Source organism: Marmota marmota, unplaced genomic scaffold, assembly GCF_001458135.2.
Source record: "Marmota marmota marmota unplaced genomic scaffold, marMar, whole genome shotgun sequence".
NCBI classification, from domain to species: Eukaryota; Metazoa; Chordata; class Mammalia; order Rodentia; family Sciuridae; genus Marmota; species Marmota marmota.
Window position 1 is genome coordinate 1,991,913 of NW_026000225.1, and position 16,560 is coordinate 2,008,472.

Genomic DNA, 16,560 nt, shown 5'->3' on the forward strand with positions numbered 1-16,560 from the left:
GCTTGCCTAGCATGTACAAGGTCCTGGGTCCCATCCCCAGCATAGAAAAAAAAAAGCCACCAGTGAGCTGTCCATCTGCTCAGCACATCTCCCCTGTATTCCTTGCCACCAACTCCCTCTCTTCCTGTAACTTTCCACAAGTCATAATCACCCTTCTCTGCCCTCTAGAAAGAGTAGTCAAGATTTTCCCCTCCCAACTCCTCACCCTGCCACAATCTGAATTTTGGCACCACCTCTAAAAACCTACAGACATGTTTCTGTCTGGAATGTAACTCCCTGGAGCATTTGGATAGAGGCTGTAGCAGATATTAAATGGATAAGGACAGATACTACACTTGATCTTGGTCAAAAGGCCGAGAAGCGATTCTCTCTGGGGCATTTGGACTGGTGGACTATTTTCTTCTTGGTTTCCTCTAACTCTTGAGTCATCTTTTTAGAACTCACAAATGAAAACTGCCCTTGGCCCTTCTTCAGTTTATTATGCCTCCCTCCACAATCTTAGCCTTGGCTTCAACCTACATTCCCAGATCTGTAACTCCAGCTTTGACCTCTCTCCTAAAACCAAGACAAGGAGTAAACCCAAGGCCTCCTAGATAGCAGCATTGGAAGTCACATCCACCAGTGTCCCCTGTTGATCTCAGTACTCAGTCACCATCACCTACTCCCACACCCAATCAAAAACCCAGGGTCCATGGAGCTTCTCCCCTGCTTTCCTTTACACCCCTCCATCGCTTGATTCCAGAGTCTTTCTCCAAAACTAGTTCTCAAATTTGTAGGGGCTTTCATCCATGACATGCCAAAATTTTGTCATCAGACAGAGGCCCTGACCATTTAACATGCACAAATATTTTCACCTACTGGGTTTCTAAACACTTTATGAAGTAGATTTCTCAGCTCCTCTCAGGTGCATAACTCTTGTTCCTTTCAGAATATGAGGGAGGAAGCTCATACAGTGTGTGCAGGGCCAGTTCACTCTTCATGAGATTATTACTTGCTTAGTTCAGGGTCAGAGAGCTCCCTCCCTTCCTTCCTTCAAATAAAATACTTGAATTTTGCAATAAAATTTTTAAAAAGTGTCCTAGAGTGATCTGGATTGAGATTCCCCCCATAGGTTTGGTATCCACAGGTTTTGTGTTAATATTCCATTTTTGCTGTAGCAGTAGATGTCCATATGTGGGATTTGGGGACCAACCCTTACCTGTTTATTCTTGGGGCCTGGTCATTAGGTTGGGTTTTTGTCTCTTCTTGTTTTTGTATTAAAGTGTAGCTAAAAAAATAATAATAATTTGTTTGTGCTCTCAATCACCCAGGTATCTTAATAAAGTATAGATTCTGAATCAATAGAGACAGATGGATTACAACAATGGTCCATATTCTCTGTCCCTACCTATAAACAATTTACTTTTAATAAATTTAATTTATTTATTTGGTGCTAAAGATTGAACCCAGGGCCTCACACATGCTAAGTATGCTCTGTATCACTGAGCTACAACCCCTTCTCTTCCCAGGTGCACAATTTAAATATGTGCACATCTAGATCATATTGCCTAGCTCAGGGTCAGCATTTCTGGGACCTCAGCATGCTTCTCTTACCTCTCCACTGTCAATGACCCTTCCTAAAAGGCAAGCACTATTCTGACTGCTATCACCTTAGATTAACTTTGCCTTTGCTTAAACTTCATGTACCTGAACTCATTTGATATATGTACTCTATGGTATAAGACTTCTTTGTTATGTCTCTAAAATTCACCCATATTGTCGCATATGTCAGCACTTGTTTTTCTATTACTCTGTAGTTTCTCATAACAGGACTGCACAATTTATTTACCCATTTTCATGTTGATGGACATTTGTGTCATTTCCATCTGAGGCTACTAGAAATAAAGTAGTTAATGTTTGTATATGTATATTTCTTTGATAGAAGCACTCATTTCACTATGGAGTGAAATGGCTGTGTCGTAGGATTACATGTGTTTTGCTTTGCAGATTTTGCCCAGCACTTATACAAAATAGTTATGTCAATTTAGACTCCCACCAGCAATGTAATAGAATCTTGTCCTACATCATTGACAGCACTTGGTATTATCTTTTTATTTGTTTAGCTTTTCTCATAAGTGAGAAGTGCTATTCTATTGGGGTTTTAGTTTGCATTTTAGTTGAAAATATTTGTGAACATTAAATTAAAGAAGTTGAACAACTTTTATGTGTTTATTGGCCATTTAAATATTACTCTTTCATGAAGTCACTGTGTAAGTCTTTTGCTCTTGATTTAGTCAGGTTGATGGTTGTTGAGGATAGGAAAAACTCAAAGAGTTTTCCCTACTCTCACCACGAAACATAACTTGAACAAAATACTTCCTCTTTGGTTATCAATCATTTCTCTAGTAATTCATTTCAATTCTGACATTATCTACCCAGAGATGGCATAACATCGCACAGGTTGAAGATTCAGTTCCACAACACTGCCCCTCAAAATAGGATGTCATTTGAAAGTCTCAAGTTATAACCTGTACTTCCAACTGGCTGGTGATAAATTGGCCATTTCTATAACCCTTCCCTTAGGTTCAATTAATTTGCTAGAGTGGCTCATAGAATTCAGGGAAGCACTTTACTTCCATTTATCCATTTATTATAAAGGATCTTACAAAGGACACAGATGAAGAGATGCACTGGGCAAAGTTGGCTGCAAGGGCTGTGAGACATTTCTGTGCTCTCCAGACTCACCACCCCCCAAGTTACCTCCATGTGTCCAGTTCTCTGGAATCTCTGAACCCTGCCATTTTGGTTTTTATGGAGGATTCATTTAGGAATTGAATGTGTTCCTAGTCCCTTCGTGATCGATGGTCATTCGGCTACCTTGTCACGGGGGCCGGGGGCTGTAGAGACACAGAATCAACACACACAGACTCTGGGAGCTGGTGAGAGAACTGGCTGGAGAGCTGCCTCAGGTCATCGTCCAGTAGCTCAGTTTATTTTTGGAATGCACACAACGGTTATAGGGTTTGAGTGGGGCATGCCTGTCAATCATACATAAGCAAGACAATATCCATAAGCCAGTCATCTTCTGCCTAATGTAACCGCACTATGAGGAAACTCTAAATATTGCTGTCCTGGCAGAAAGCAATCTGGAAGAGTTTTTAGCCCTGAGTCAAGGGTTTCATGCCCTGAAGCCCCTGACTCTCAGTTTCTTGACCCAGCAGTTTGGCAATGCTAACCATAAGTGCTAGGATATGGTTTCACCCCATCCTGCAGGCGCTCCTGTCAGGCCTGAAGGAAGGTGGATATTTCAGGCACTTCCAAGCTGCTAGTAGCTGCTAGCTGAGACTGAAAGTTATTCCAACAAGGAATCATGGATGATATTGTTGGAGCAATTCAATTTTTAGCCCTTCTCCCCTCCCTGGAGGTTGGGGGCTCAGACTGAAAGTTCTAATGGTCCAGTTGCATAATTGGTTTCCCTGGTAACCACCCCATTCTGAGGCTCTCCAAGAGTCCATCAAGAGTTGCTTCATTAAAACAAAAGATGCTCTTAGTCCCTACGGAAATTCCATGGAATTCAGGATCAGGAATCAAAGGCCATATATTAAAACAACAAAAATTTATTGCTTCTTTCTATAAAGGTGTTAGGAGCTCTGTGCCAGGAACTGGGGGAGAGACAAAGTATAGATTTCTTACTATTACACAGTGGTATTGTGAAGCATGCACCTCCTCTTTCTCACCTAACTCCAGCTTCATCCCAGAAGCTCCTGAGGAAACAGTATGGTATCGTTCCTACCCATGCTGCATCTGCCCAGACAACACACATGTGGCCATGCACTGGAACCATCATTGCATGTCTAAATCTCTCCTTCCAAACCCAGAGCCTGTGCTTTGTATCAAAGCTGGGAGCCCTGACTCTCCCCCTGACATAGCTCTTCAACCTGCCCCTGCTCTCTCCCTCTCCTGCCGCTGACCTTGCTCTAGCCCTGGACAGTTGTCCTCTGTGCCATGGCAAGCTCCCTGTCTCCCATGAGCAGCCTCCACAGCACTACCAGCCCTTACAGATCTCGTGTACTCGGGCTGCCCAGCGAACTACCACAGACGGAAGTGGGGGGTGGCAAACGACAGATGCACATTATCTGTGGTCTCACAGTCATGGGAGTGGAAGACTAAAATCAAGGTGCGGTAAGGTGGGTTTCTTCAGAGGGATGTGAGGAAGCATCAATGTCCAGCTTTGCTCCTAGCTGCCTGCGGGTCAGGTATTCCTCTGCTTCACATCAACTTTCCTCTGTGCACGTATGTCCTTCTGTCTGAATCCCTTCCTCCTTTTATTTTATTCTTTTTCAGTGCTGGAGATAATTCCTCCTTTTTTTTAATTTGTTCTAATTAGTTACACATAACAGTAAACTGCAATTCTGACACATAATACATAAATGGAGTATAACTTCTCATTTGTTGGGTTGTATATGATGTAAAGTTACACAGGTCATGTAATCATATATGCACATAGGGTAATAATGCCAGATTACTATCATTATTATTTTATTATCATTCCTACCCCCATGTCCCTCCCCTCCCTTCACTCCTCTCTATCTAAGCAGAAGTACCTCTATTCTTCCCTAGCCCCACCCCCTTATTATAAATTAGCATCCTCATATCAGAGAAAACATTCAACCTTTAGTTTGGGGGATTGGCTTATTTTGTTTAGCATGATATTCTCCAGCTCCGTCCATTTACTGGCAAATGCCATAATTTCATTCTCCTTTAAGGATGAGTAATAATTCACTGTGTATATATACCACATTTTCTTTATCCATTCATCTGTTAAAGGGCACCTAGGTTGGTTCCATGGCTTAGCTATTATGAATTGAGCTGCTATAAACAGTGTCTGTGTCACTGTTGTATACTGATTTTAAGTCTTTGGGGTATAAACTGAGGAGTGGGATAGTGGGGTCTGATAATGGTTCCATTCCAAGTTTTCTGAGGAATCTCCATATTGCTTTCCAGAGTGGTTGCACCAATTTGCTGTTCCACCAGCAACTTATGAGTGTACCTTTGCCAATGACATGATGCTATATTTAGAAGATCCAAAAAATTCCACCAGAAACGGTCTAGAACTAACAAATGAATTCAGCAAAGTAGCAGGATATAAAATTAACACCCATAAATCAAATGAGTTCCTATATATCAGTGATGAATCCACTGAAAGAGAAATTAGGAAAACTACCCCATTCACAATAGCCTAAAAAAATCAAATATTTGGGAATCAATCTAACAAAAGTAGAAATAGCTCTACAACGAAAACTACAAAACACTAAAGAAAGAAATTGAAAAAGACCTCAGAAGATGGAAAGATCTCCCATGCTTTTGGATAGGTGGAATTAACATTGTCAAAATGGCCATACTACCAAAAGTGTTATACAGATTTAATGCAATTCCTATTAAAATCCCAATGACATTCCTCATAGAAATAGAAAAAGCAATTAAGAAATTCATTTGGAAAAATAATTCCTTTTTTTTTTTTTAAGGATACTAGTCATAATGGAGTAGGGTCCATGTTAGTGACCTCATTTTAATTTGATCATTAGCAAAGACTCTTTCAAATAATATAGTTGTATAATATACACGGTCCAAGGTCACATTCTCAGTATGGGGTTGGGGAGGGGAGGTTAGGATAGTAACATCTTCTGGGGACACAATTCAATCCAGACCATTCACTTCTCTCTTTTATTGTAAGAGCCTTTGGTAGCCAGCTTTCTACCACTTGATAAATGAAGTAGAAGTCCTTAGGGTGACTTCCAAGGTTCCCCATGGCCTGGCCTCTGGCTTCCAGGTCAGTGTCTCACATTCCCTCACTCCAACCCGGGCAGGAAAACTGTCCCCAAACCTCACAGCTACTGTCAACAGTTCAAAGTACTGGATTTGCACTTGGTTCCTGTTGCCTGGACACCACTGCCTGGCCCTTTTCCGGCTCCCTCCCTGGACTGTATTTCTACTCACCTGTCAAGGCAGAGAGAATCCATCAGGTTTATGCATAGTATTGTTAGGACTTTTTGTTGTTGTTTGTCTGTTTGTTTTGGTACAGGGGGATTGAACCCAGGGCCACTTAACCCCTAAACCACACCATCCAGCCCATTTTACATTTTATTTAGAAACAGGATATTGCTGAGTTGCTTAAAGTCTTGCTAAGTTACTGAGGCTGACTTTGAACTTGAGCTCCTCCTGCCTCAGCCCCCCAAGCCTCTACCACCAAGCCTGGCCATTGTTAAAACTTCTATCACAAAATTCAGTGGTGACCCTGGCCACCTCCCTCCATCTCTCAGCCACTCCAGGTTCAGTTCAAGTGTACCTTCACCCATGCCCACTTGCCCACAAAGCATTCAGAGACCACCTATGACTACCACAGGTGTCTCTCTGTGCTTGGAACTCTGTGCTCATTGCCTCATTGAGTTGTCGCATGCATCCAGAGTTACAGGAAACTACAGAACAGAGCACAGTTAAGTGATCAGATTCAATGTCACCCCAAGTGAGACTAGACTCTGATAGTTTGTGTCACTACAAATCCTTATGCATATAATTGAAGCATTCCAAGACGGCTTATGGGGACATGGAAGTTCAAGGTGGGATGAGGGAGATACATCAGCTGGAGAGCTGAGCAGAGGAGACATGTGGCTCAGAGGACCAGACGAGGTGCAATCATCAGAACTGAGCCAAGCTGCTAGATGGAAGGGAGGAGGATAAGGGCTGAGGATCAGGCTGCGGACACTGCAGTGTACTCATCTCCATATCCCGGCACACCTGGGACAGGGCTGGGCACAGGTTATTTGTCAATAAGGGTCTGAAGAACAGAGAGGAATGAGGGAGTGAGGGAGGCAAGAAGGAATGGAGCGAAAGGCCCTTTGTGGCCTTAAGTCACCTAGTTGATCTCCTGACTCAGTAGGACTCCACCCTCTTTTAAAACCCTTGTGGTTTTCTAACACTCCGGACCCAGGCTTGGGCCTTAGTCACCTCCAATTCCTGCCTCCATTCTCTAGTGACCTTCCTCTAACCAGGTCTTCACTCCATTGCTCCTCTTGGTCCTGTTCAACTTGGCCTATTAGCAGCATCAGGCAATGCCATTTGCTCTCACATCTTCGTACAGGGCTCTGTGGATCCAGGATCATGAAGCCTGGTGTTCTTCTGGCCTTTTCTGGCTGCTCCTTCTCACCCCCTGCCTTTGAATATTAAGTGCAGGAGGCACAGCATCTCTGGACCCACACCGCCACTCCTGGGCTCTTGTCACTCTTGTGGGTTTGAACACAACCATCTTACAGAGCCCAACCACTGGATACCACCTCTCCAGAAAGATTTGTTACAAGCTTCTCTAACCTACAGCGTCCAGAGTCAAGTCCCTGATGATTCCCCATACCCTGTGTCTCCTGGCCATAGCCATTGCCTTCTTGCTGTGCCTCAGAACAAAAACACTGGCCTTTTCTTCTCTTCTCTTTCTAGTCCATTCCACATGGGACTTGTCAACCAATCCTACTGACTCTGCCTTCAGACTGTATCCAGAATTCAACTCTCTGTTTCCATGCTTGTCCAAGCTGCCATTTGCACTCACCTGGGGGTACTGAATAGCCACTAACTGGTTTCCCTGCTCTCCTAGTTTACCTGATGATTTCAAATCAGCAGCAATAATAGTTCAGCTGAAATACAAGTCAGACCATGTTCTACTTCTCTGTCCAAAACCCCTCCAACAGTTTCCCACCTTAGAGTGAAAGCCAAAACTGCTCCAGTACACATGGTCCGTTACTTCTCTGTTGTGGCTGGAGTGTATCCACCTAAAGGTTCGTGTGCTGGAAGCTTGGTCGCCAATGTTGTGATAATGAGAGTTGGTAGGACCTCTAAGAGGTGGATCTGGATTAGGTCATGGGGGTACTGCTCTCAAAGGGGATTAATGTGGAATGGATTGATGTAGTTCCCCCCCCCCCATTTTTTTTATGCTGGGGATTAAACCCTGGGCCTTGCACACACTAGGAAAGTGCTCTACCACTGATCCACATCCCCTCCAGCCCAGTATTAATGTAGTTCTTATGGGGCACTGATTAGTTCCCAAGAGAGATGGTTGTTATAAAAAAGAACCAGACTGGCCCCTGAATCTCTCATGCCTCCTCATCATGCCCCATGTTTTCTCCAACTTGCAGGTGCTTTCACTATGATGCCATCCAGCATGTCGTGAGGGAGTCACATGACTGTCACCAGAGGCCAAATTAACAGTACTGACTGCTCTTGGACTTTGAGTCTCCGAAACTGTGAACTAAATAAATCCCTTTTCTCTATAAGGATTCCAGCTTCAGGTATTTTGTTACAGCCACATAAAACTGACCACTTTTTGTTACTCTGATCCTTTTTGTTACTCCAATCCAGCCACATGAGGCAAATCCCTGCCTCAGGGCCTATGTACCTGATATGCCCCATTTCCTCCACAATACCCAACTACCTGGTCCATTCTCTAACTTTCTTCTGTTCTTTAAAGTTGCTTGTCAGTGAGATCTTTTTTTTTTTTTTCTTTTGGTACCAGAGATTGAACTCAGTGGCATTGACCACTGAGCCACATCCCCAGCCCTATATTATCTAGAAACAGGATCTCACTAAGTTGCTTAGCACCTCGCTCTTACTGAGGCTGGCTTTGAACTTGCGATCCTCCTGCCTCAGCCTCCTGGACCATTGTGATTACAGGCATGCATGAGCTCAATGAGTTCTTTGTATTAGTTTGTCATGTCTTCCATAATAAAGTACCACAGAGTGAGATGTTAAACAATAGAAATTTGTTTTGCCATTTCTGGATATTAGAAATCTGTTATGGTTTATATATGAGGTATTTCCCAAAAGCTTATGTGTGAGACAATGAGAGATTTTTTTCAGAGGTGAAATGATTATGAGAGGTGTAAGTGAATTAATCCACTGATATGGATTAACTGGGTGGTAGCTGTAGACAGGTTGGATGTAGCTGAAGGAAGTAGTTCTCTGGGGGTGTGCCTGTGGGGTTCTCTCTCTCTCTCTCTCTCTCTCTCTCTCTCTCCTTCCTGCCTGTTATGTCCTAATTAATCTCTTCTTAAATGAATGCCAGACATACTGAACTTGAGTCTACACTAATGACCTCATTTTATATTAATTATTTCCTAATAGACCCTACCCTGAATGGTACCCATTCAGAGGTACTAGGGTTAAGACTCCAACCCATGAATTTCAGGGTGGGATATGGTCCATCCCTCAGCAGCCTTCCCTAACCACATTATTTACAGTTCTGTCCTCCCCCACACCACACCCTTCACTTCCCCTTTCATGCTCCTTACCAATTGCCACTCTCAGTCACAAGATGTGTTTTAATTATATGTGGAATTTTTCACCTGCGTCCCCACCAGACTGTATGTGCTGAGGGAAGGAGCAAGGGTCTTTATTTTGTTAACTACTTTATCTCCAGTGCCTCTAACAGAGCCTGGTACATGACAGGTGCTATGTTAATATAATTAACCTATATTATACATCTATATTGACTTAATTAATTAATTCAAGCCACAACTCTTTTTGTGAAGCTTCCAAATCATCCTGGTGCTCCTATTTTTTTCTTTGATCATTTTTATTAAAGATTTTTTTAATGAGCTTTGAAAATGGACTCCTCATCGAGAGCATCTGTCATCATCATTAATGTCATGCTTTTGCTCATTTATTAGCCCACGGATTCTCTCTGGGACCTTTTCCCTCACTCTGACTGTAAAAAACCTTTTTTGTTTCTTAACCTCTTTTTGGCTCCAGAAGGCATGCGATTTACTCCTCTCCTGCCCTTCTGTTCAGTATTTTAAAACACACCCTGAGAGGCATAAATTCCTCCAGTGAATGTTCTGTAACTGTGGGCCTTGCTTTAAAAAGACTCCATATAAGGCTTCTAAAAAGACTAGGCATGGAACCACCACACGACCCGCTATACCATTTCTTGGTATTTACCCTGGAGAATTAAAGGCATCTTACAGCAGTGATACATGCACACCCGTGTTAATAGCACAATTCATAACAGCCAAACCGGAGAACCAGAGTAGGTGCCCATCAACGATGACTGGATAAAGAATGGCACATATACACAATGGATTTTTATTCAGCCATTAAAAAAATGAAATTATGGCATTTGCTGGGAAATGGATGGAACTAGAGACAGTTATGTTAAGCAAAATAAGTTAAACTCAGAAGGTGAATGGTCATATGTTTTCTGTCATATGCAGAAGCTAGAGAGGAGAAAAGAAAACAAAAATGGGGGTGGATCTCCTAAAAATCAAAGGAGATCAGTAGAAGAAAAGGACCAAGGGGTGGAAGGTAGGGAGGGAGGGGGGATATGCTGGGGAGTGATATTGGCCAAATTATATTGTTATATTGTGTGCATGTGTGAATATATAACAACAAATCCCATCAATACATACAACTATAATGCACCATTAAAAAATGAAGAATTTTTTTTAAAAAAGAAAACTCCATATCTAAAGAGTTTCAATGTTGAAAACATCTATGAAAGGAAGGAAGGTGGGGGAAAGGAAACCTTTGTTTCATTAGAAACCTTTTTTTTTTTTTTAATTGTTTTTAAGGATTCAGGGCGTGTTTCCTTAATAGCACTAGGTTTTCCTCTAGTGCTTTTAAAATGTGATTAGACTTATAAATTTTAATTCACATAATAATATTTAGAGCACTTACATTACATCAAGTGAGAGCATTTCTTTGGTAATAGGTTCACAAACACTTTGGGCTTTTCTTGACCTTTTAGTTTTTTTCCTCCTGGAATTTCTAACAGCTCTGCATTTTGTACTCAAGGGCATCAGGGTGGTAACTTGGGATCATATGAAGGAGTCAGGGAAGGAAGGGATCTTTCTCCCAGATGAGCAGGTGCCCACACTCACACCTCTGCTCCAAGTCCCCGGGGGAGGAAGGGGTTCTGTTCTTTGATTTCAGCTGTGACCAGGAAAGCCACAGTGAAGTCAAAAGACTTCAGATAGTTCCTCCAGCATTCCTCAGTGGGCAGGGCTGGAACAAACGCCAATGAGCAGCACAGGGAGATTGTGCAGGCTCAGGAGAGTCCTGTCCCTCCCATTGTTCCGCAGCTGTCCTTTGTGTGAGAATTGTCAGCATCCTTAAGCTCCTCTCCTGTTAGGCACTGGACACTGCTCTGCCAAGAGGCAGACCACCTCTCTGTAGACTCCCCAGGTCAATGACCAGGGTTATCACATAACATATTATTACTCATAAATTGGTCCCTAACTTCATTTATTGGATATTTCTCTTCATTAAAAAATTATAGTAGCATTATCAAAAATTCCTTCCATTTTAGGGCTGAATCATATTCCATTGTATGTATATATCACGTTTTGATTATTCATCCATCAACAGACAGTTGGATTGCTTTCCTCTTTCAGCTTTGTGAAGAATGCTACCATGAACATGGGTGTGCAAATACTTATTGGAGCCCCTGCCTTCAATTCTTTTGAATATACATCCAAAAAGAAGAGGAATTGCTAGGTCATATGGTAATTCAGTTTAGTTTTTTTGGCTCCAGTTTCTGTGCCTCCTTGTCAACACTTATTATTCTCTCTCTTTTTTTATAGCAGCAATCTTAATGGGTGTGAGGTCTTGTCCCATTATGGCTTAATTCATATTTCCCCAGTAATTGGTTATGTTGAACATTTTTTGCATGTACTTATTGGCCCTTTGCATATCCTCGTTAGAGAAATGTCTGTCCAATCTTTTGCCCCATTTTTAATTGGGGTGTTTGTTTTTTGTCCTTGAGCTGTTTGTTGTGTTCTCTTGAAGTTCATGTGCAGGTGAGCTGATGCTAAGGGGTTAGTGGCAGCCAGTGACTGAATGTATCAGGCCTTTTATTGGCATCTCCTGGATGAGATGACCCCATTTATGTAGTAAGTCTGGGCACAGCCACTACCACTGCTCTTTCCTACAGCCTGACAGTCACAGACTCCAACTTCTTCTGTCCCTGCCCTACCCCATTACTGCTGCCAAAGCTATCATTGGTCTTTCCCCTAAACCTTCAATTGCCATCTCTGACCCACCCACTCACCAAACTGCAAACTCCTTAACTTGATATTGTAATGCTATTATAACTAAAGTATAACCTGAATCCTAACCTTCCCTTGTCTTAATCACAACCTTCCCCATCTAAGACATGCACTACAGATTGGATCTTGACTGTTCCCCCACAAATCCCACGTGTTGAAGGCTTGGTCTTCCCATGTAGAGCTAGCACCCCTCTCCACCCAGTACAGTTTAGGAGGAGGAGTTTAGGTCATTGGGGGTTGTGCCCTTGAAGGGGATATTAAGACTCTGTCCTTCCTCTTCTTCCCTTTTTCCTTCCCAGCTGTTCCAATATGCCATATGCTCCCTGCTATGTCACCACAGACCCAAAGCAACAGGACAAAGTGACCATGGACAAAAATCTCTGAAACCACAAGGCAAAATAAACCTTTCCTCCTTTTAAGTTGATCGTCTTAGGTAGTTGTCACAGTAATGAATAGCTGAGTAGCATGCCATTATGGCCTTCTCCCCAGATTCCCAGGACAGCCTCCTAGCAGCTCTCCATTTCCACACAGTGGCCAGAGTCACCCTTCTCAGAGGCTGGATAGACTGTATTCACTCCTCTGCTCAAACTCCTTCAACATTGTTCATCCCTCTTCTAAGGTATTTCTGACACTTTTGTTACTGCCACCACAAAGCTGGGAAGGAAATCAACTGAACGTTCAGTTGCAGGCACAAGCGTTTCTCCCCCTCCCACAGGCCTGCAGGTAGACTGGTTGAGTGGCATAGGCTGAGCTCTAAAAGGCAGCTCTGCTTCAGCTGCAGGTGGTCTGAGCTTGAGTGTGGGTCTCTGTGTCTTGTGGAGCCAAAGGGACAGCAGTGAGTTGGGCAGAATGGAATGGAAAGAGTGCTCAAGCACTTGTGTAGCCCATGTGCTCAACTTGTTTGCTCACATCCAATGGCCAAAGCAAGTCATGGGGCCAATCCTCAAATTAATAGGCTAGAGAAATATATTCTGTCCAGGGAGGGAGGTCATGGGGAATATTTGCTCAATACATCAAATTACTCCATGTGGCTGACCAGGCCCCACATGATTCAACCTGGTTTTCTCCCTAATACCATCTGTCCCACCCCTCTTCTCCCTGTCTGGAACCCTTGGTAATCCACCAAATATACACTTGGATTCTTCACCCTAGCACCCTTCCAAATATGCCCAGATGGCTCAGACCCTTGTTTCCTTCAGATCTCTTTTCAGATGCCACCTTCCCAGGGAGATTTTCTTGACTCCTTGCTATAAAATAGCAGGACTTGGGGTGGAGGTTGTGGCTCAGCAGTGCAGCACTCAGCTCGCACGTGAGAGGCCACATAAAAAATAAATAAACAAAATAAAGGTATTGTGTCCAACTATAACTAAAAATAAATAAATAAATAAATAAATATTTTTTTAAAAGCCGCATTGTCCTCATTACTCTCTGCTCCCTACTCTGCTTTCTTAGCACCCCTCCCACCCCCAGTACACAACCATGCTCATCATCTGCCAGTGGCCCTTCGCTGGGCTGCAAGAACTGTGGCAGCTGGGTGTTTTGTTGTTATTTGTTTGCTTTTTTTGGTCATCTCCCAGCTTCCAGAAGTGCATAAAACACAGGAGGTGTTTAATATTTGTTGAATGAAAAACACAAGTTCAAAGCCTTTACCACCTAAATGGACTACCTTCCTCATCCCTTGCAGGCTGCCATGACTGCAGTCACCCCAGACCACTCTCCATGCTAGACTTGCTGTGTACCATCTGCTCAGCCTTTGTTATCTGCTCTTCTGACCAGATCTCTCTCCTCCAGCCATGAAAGACCTAGCCATCCTTTAAGGCTTAGTTCCTGTGCCACCTGCCTTCCATAAGACTCACCAGTAGCCTCTTTAGTCACTCTCTATTTGAATGAAACAAACTCCAAGTTCATACACAGAATTTCTGCTAATATATGTATTTGAATATGTCCTCTCTCATGTCTTCATTCCAGGACACACACAGTGACACCTTGGCAGACATATTTTGTACCTGTCTTCAAAAGTATTTGGAGACCAAATACTTTCATGGGAAGAGCCAGAACAGGTTCAGGGGTCCTGATTTTCTTTAATCATTTTTTAAAATGTGGTCTATAACACAATTCCTAAGAGTTCATAAAACATAAATGTAGCCTCAATAAATTATTTTAAGGTCAAACATTCATCTATCCAAAGCCTAGGTCAAGAAATGAGTATCACTAGTGGCCAAACCCTACAACAGACTCACGTCACACACACACACACACACACACACACACACAGCCTCTTCCAGCCATAGTGCTTCCCTCCCCACAGAGGTAATAGAGGCAATAAGTGTATTTACTTTTAGGATATTGTTCTCTTTTTTGTCTCCCCTCACTCTTTTTATTTTTAGTGCATTATAGTTATACAAAAATATGAGGCTCATTCTGACATATTCATGAATACTTACAACATAGTTTTCTCCATTTCGTTCTCCAGTAGTATTCTCTTTCCTTTCTCCCTCCCCCTGATACCCTTCCTTTACTCTATTGGTTTTCCTTCTATTTGTTTATTTTTCAAGGATTGAATGTTTTCTCTCCTATGTGGAAGTTAGAGAGAAAAAAGGAATAAAAACTGGACCGGGGGGGGGGGGGTAGTGATCTCTGAAAATAGGAGAGCAGTGGAGTATAAACAGGGGACCAAGGTGAGGGAGGAGGGGAAGAACTGGGGAATGAGTTGACCAAATTATGCCATGTGCCTGTATGAATATATTACAAGGCATTCCAATTTTATATAGACTGTAATGTGCCAATCATTCTCTTGCTTTTTATTTTTTTAATTATGATAAAATATACATGATATAACCTTTACCATTTTGACCACCTTAACATGTACAGTTCTGTGACATTAAGCACATTTACATTGTATTCCAATCACCACCACCAGCCAGCCACAGCACCCTTCGTCTTCTCAAATGGAAACTCTGTGCCCATTAACACAACAGCTCCCCATTCCCAGCTTCCCCTGCCCCTAGTGCTCACCCTTGTACTTTCTGTTTGTGTGAATCTGACTACTCCAGGGACCTTACAGGAGTGGAATTTGTCCTTTTGTGACTGGCTTCTTTAATTGTAGCATAATATCACCAAGGTTTATCCACATTTGTAGAACTTGCCAGAATTTTCTTCATTTTTAAGGGTCAGTAACAGTCTACTGTATGAATATACTACATTTGGGTTATCCATCTATTGATGGACATTTATTTACATATTTTGACATTGTGAATAATGTTGCTGTGATCATGCATATACAAATATCTATTTTTACAGAATCAAATTTAATGGGACATAATTAATATACCATAAAATTTACCCATTTTTGTGTGCAGTTTATGTATCAGCCAGATATAGATCATTTCATCACCTCAAAAAATCCCTTGTGTCCCTTTGTGGTCAGTCCTTCTCCCATCCCTAGGCAACCACTCACTCATCTGCTTTCTGTCATTACAGATTAGGTTTGCCTTTGGTAGTTTTATATAAACGGAATGATGCAGAAAGTACTCTTCTGAATCTGACTTCTTTGGCTCAAAAAAGTGTTTTTGAGATTTCTTCATAGTGTCATATGTATCCTTTATCACAGAGAAAGCGTCTCATTGTGTGACTAAGCCATGGTTGCCCATCAACTCAACAGTTAACAGGCATCTGGGTTCTTCCCAGTGTTGACCATTTGTGATTCAAACTGTTATTGTAAGCTGTATAAGTCTTTGGGTGGACACATGCTTCCATTTCTCTTGGGTAAATACTGAGCAGTGAACTTTCTGGGATGAATATGGTAAGTATACGCTTAACTCTTTAAGAAACTACCAAAATGTTTTGCAAAATGGTTGTACTATTTTACATTCCCACCACATCCTCATCAACATTTAATATGGTCAATCTTTGGGGCCAAGAATGTAGCTCAGTGGTAGAGCATGTGCTTACTCTGTGTAAGGCCCTGGGTTCAAATCTCCAAAACCAAAGAAATAAAAACCAAACATGCAATCTTTAGGGTTTTTTTTTTTCCATTCTGGCTGTGTAAATTGTATTTCATTATGCTTTTAATTTTATTTTCTTTAAATCTTTTCACATAGCATTGGCCATTCACATATGTTCTTTGGTGAAATGCCTGTTCAAATTCCTTGCCCATTTTTTAAAAATAGATTTTCTTATTATTGAGTTGAAAGTGTTCTTTATGTACTCCATCCATGAATCCTTCCTCAGATATATGCATTGTAAATATGGAAATCTCCTAGGCTGTAGCCAAACTTTTAATTTTAAATAGTATCTTTCAAAGAGCTGGAAGTTTTTCTTTTAATGGAATCTAGTTGGTCAGATTTTTCTTTGTGGTTCATGTTTATTGGTGTCCTATACATACTTTTTAAATTTGGTGTCTTTTGCTCATTCATTTATTGAATATTACTGAAGTTCTTTTCATTTCATTGATATATAGAATTCCTTTGTTTGCACACACTGCAAAGTATCGAAC

General features: G+C 41.9%; 1 pseudogene; it reads right to left on the reverse strand.

The window, feature by feature from the left end:
* Positions 1-249: 249 nt before the first annotated feature.
* On the reverse strand, positions 250-365 carry LOC125613271 (annotated as a pseudogene).
* Positions 366-16,560: the final 16,195 nt, after the last annotated feature.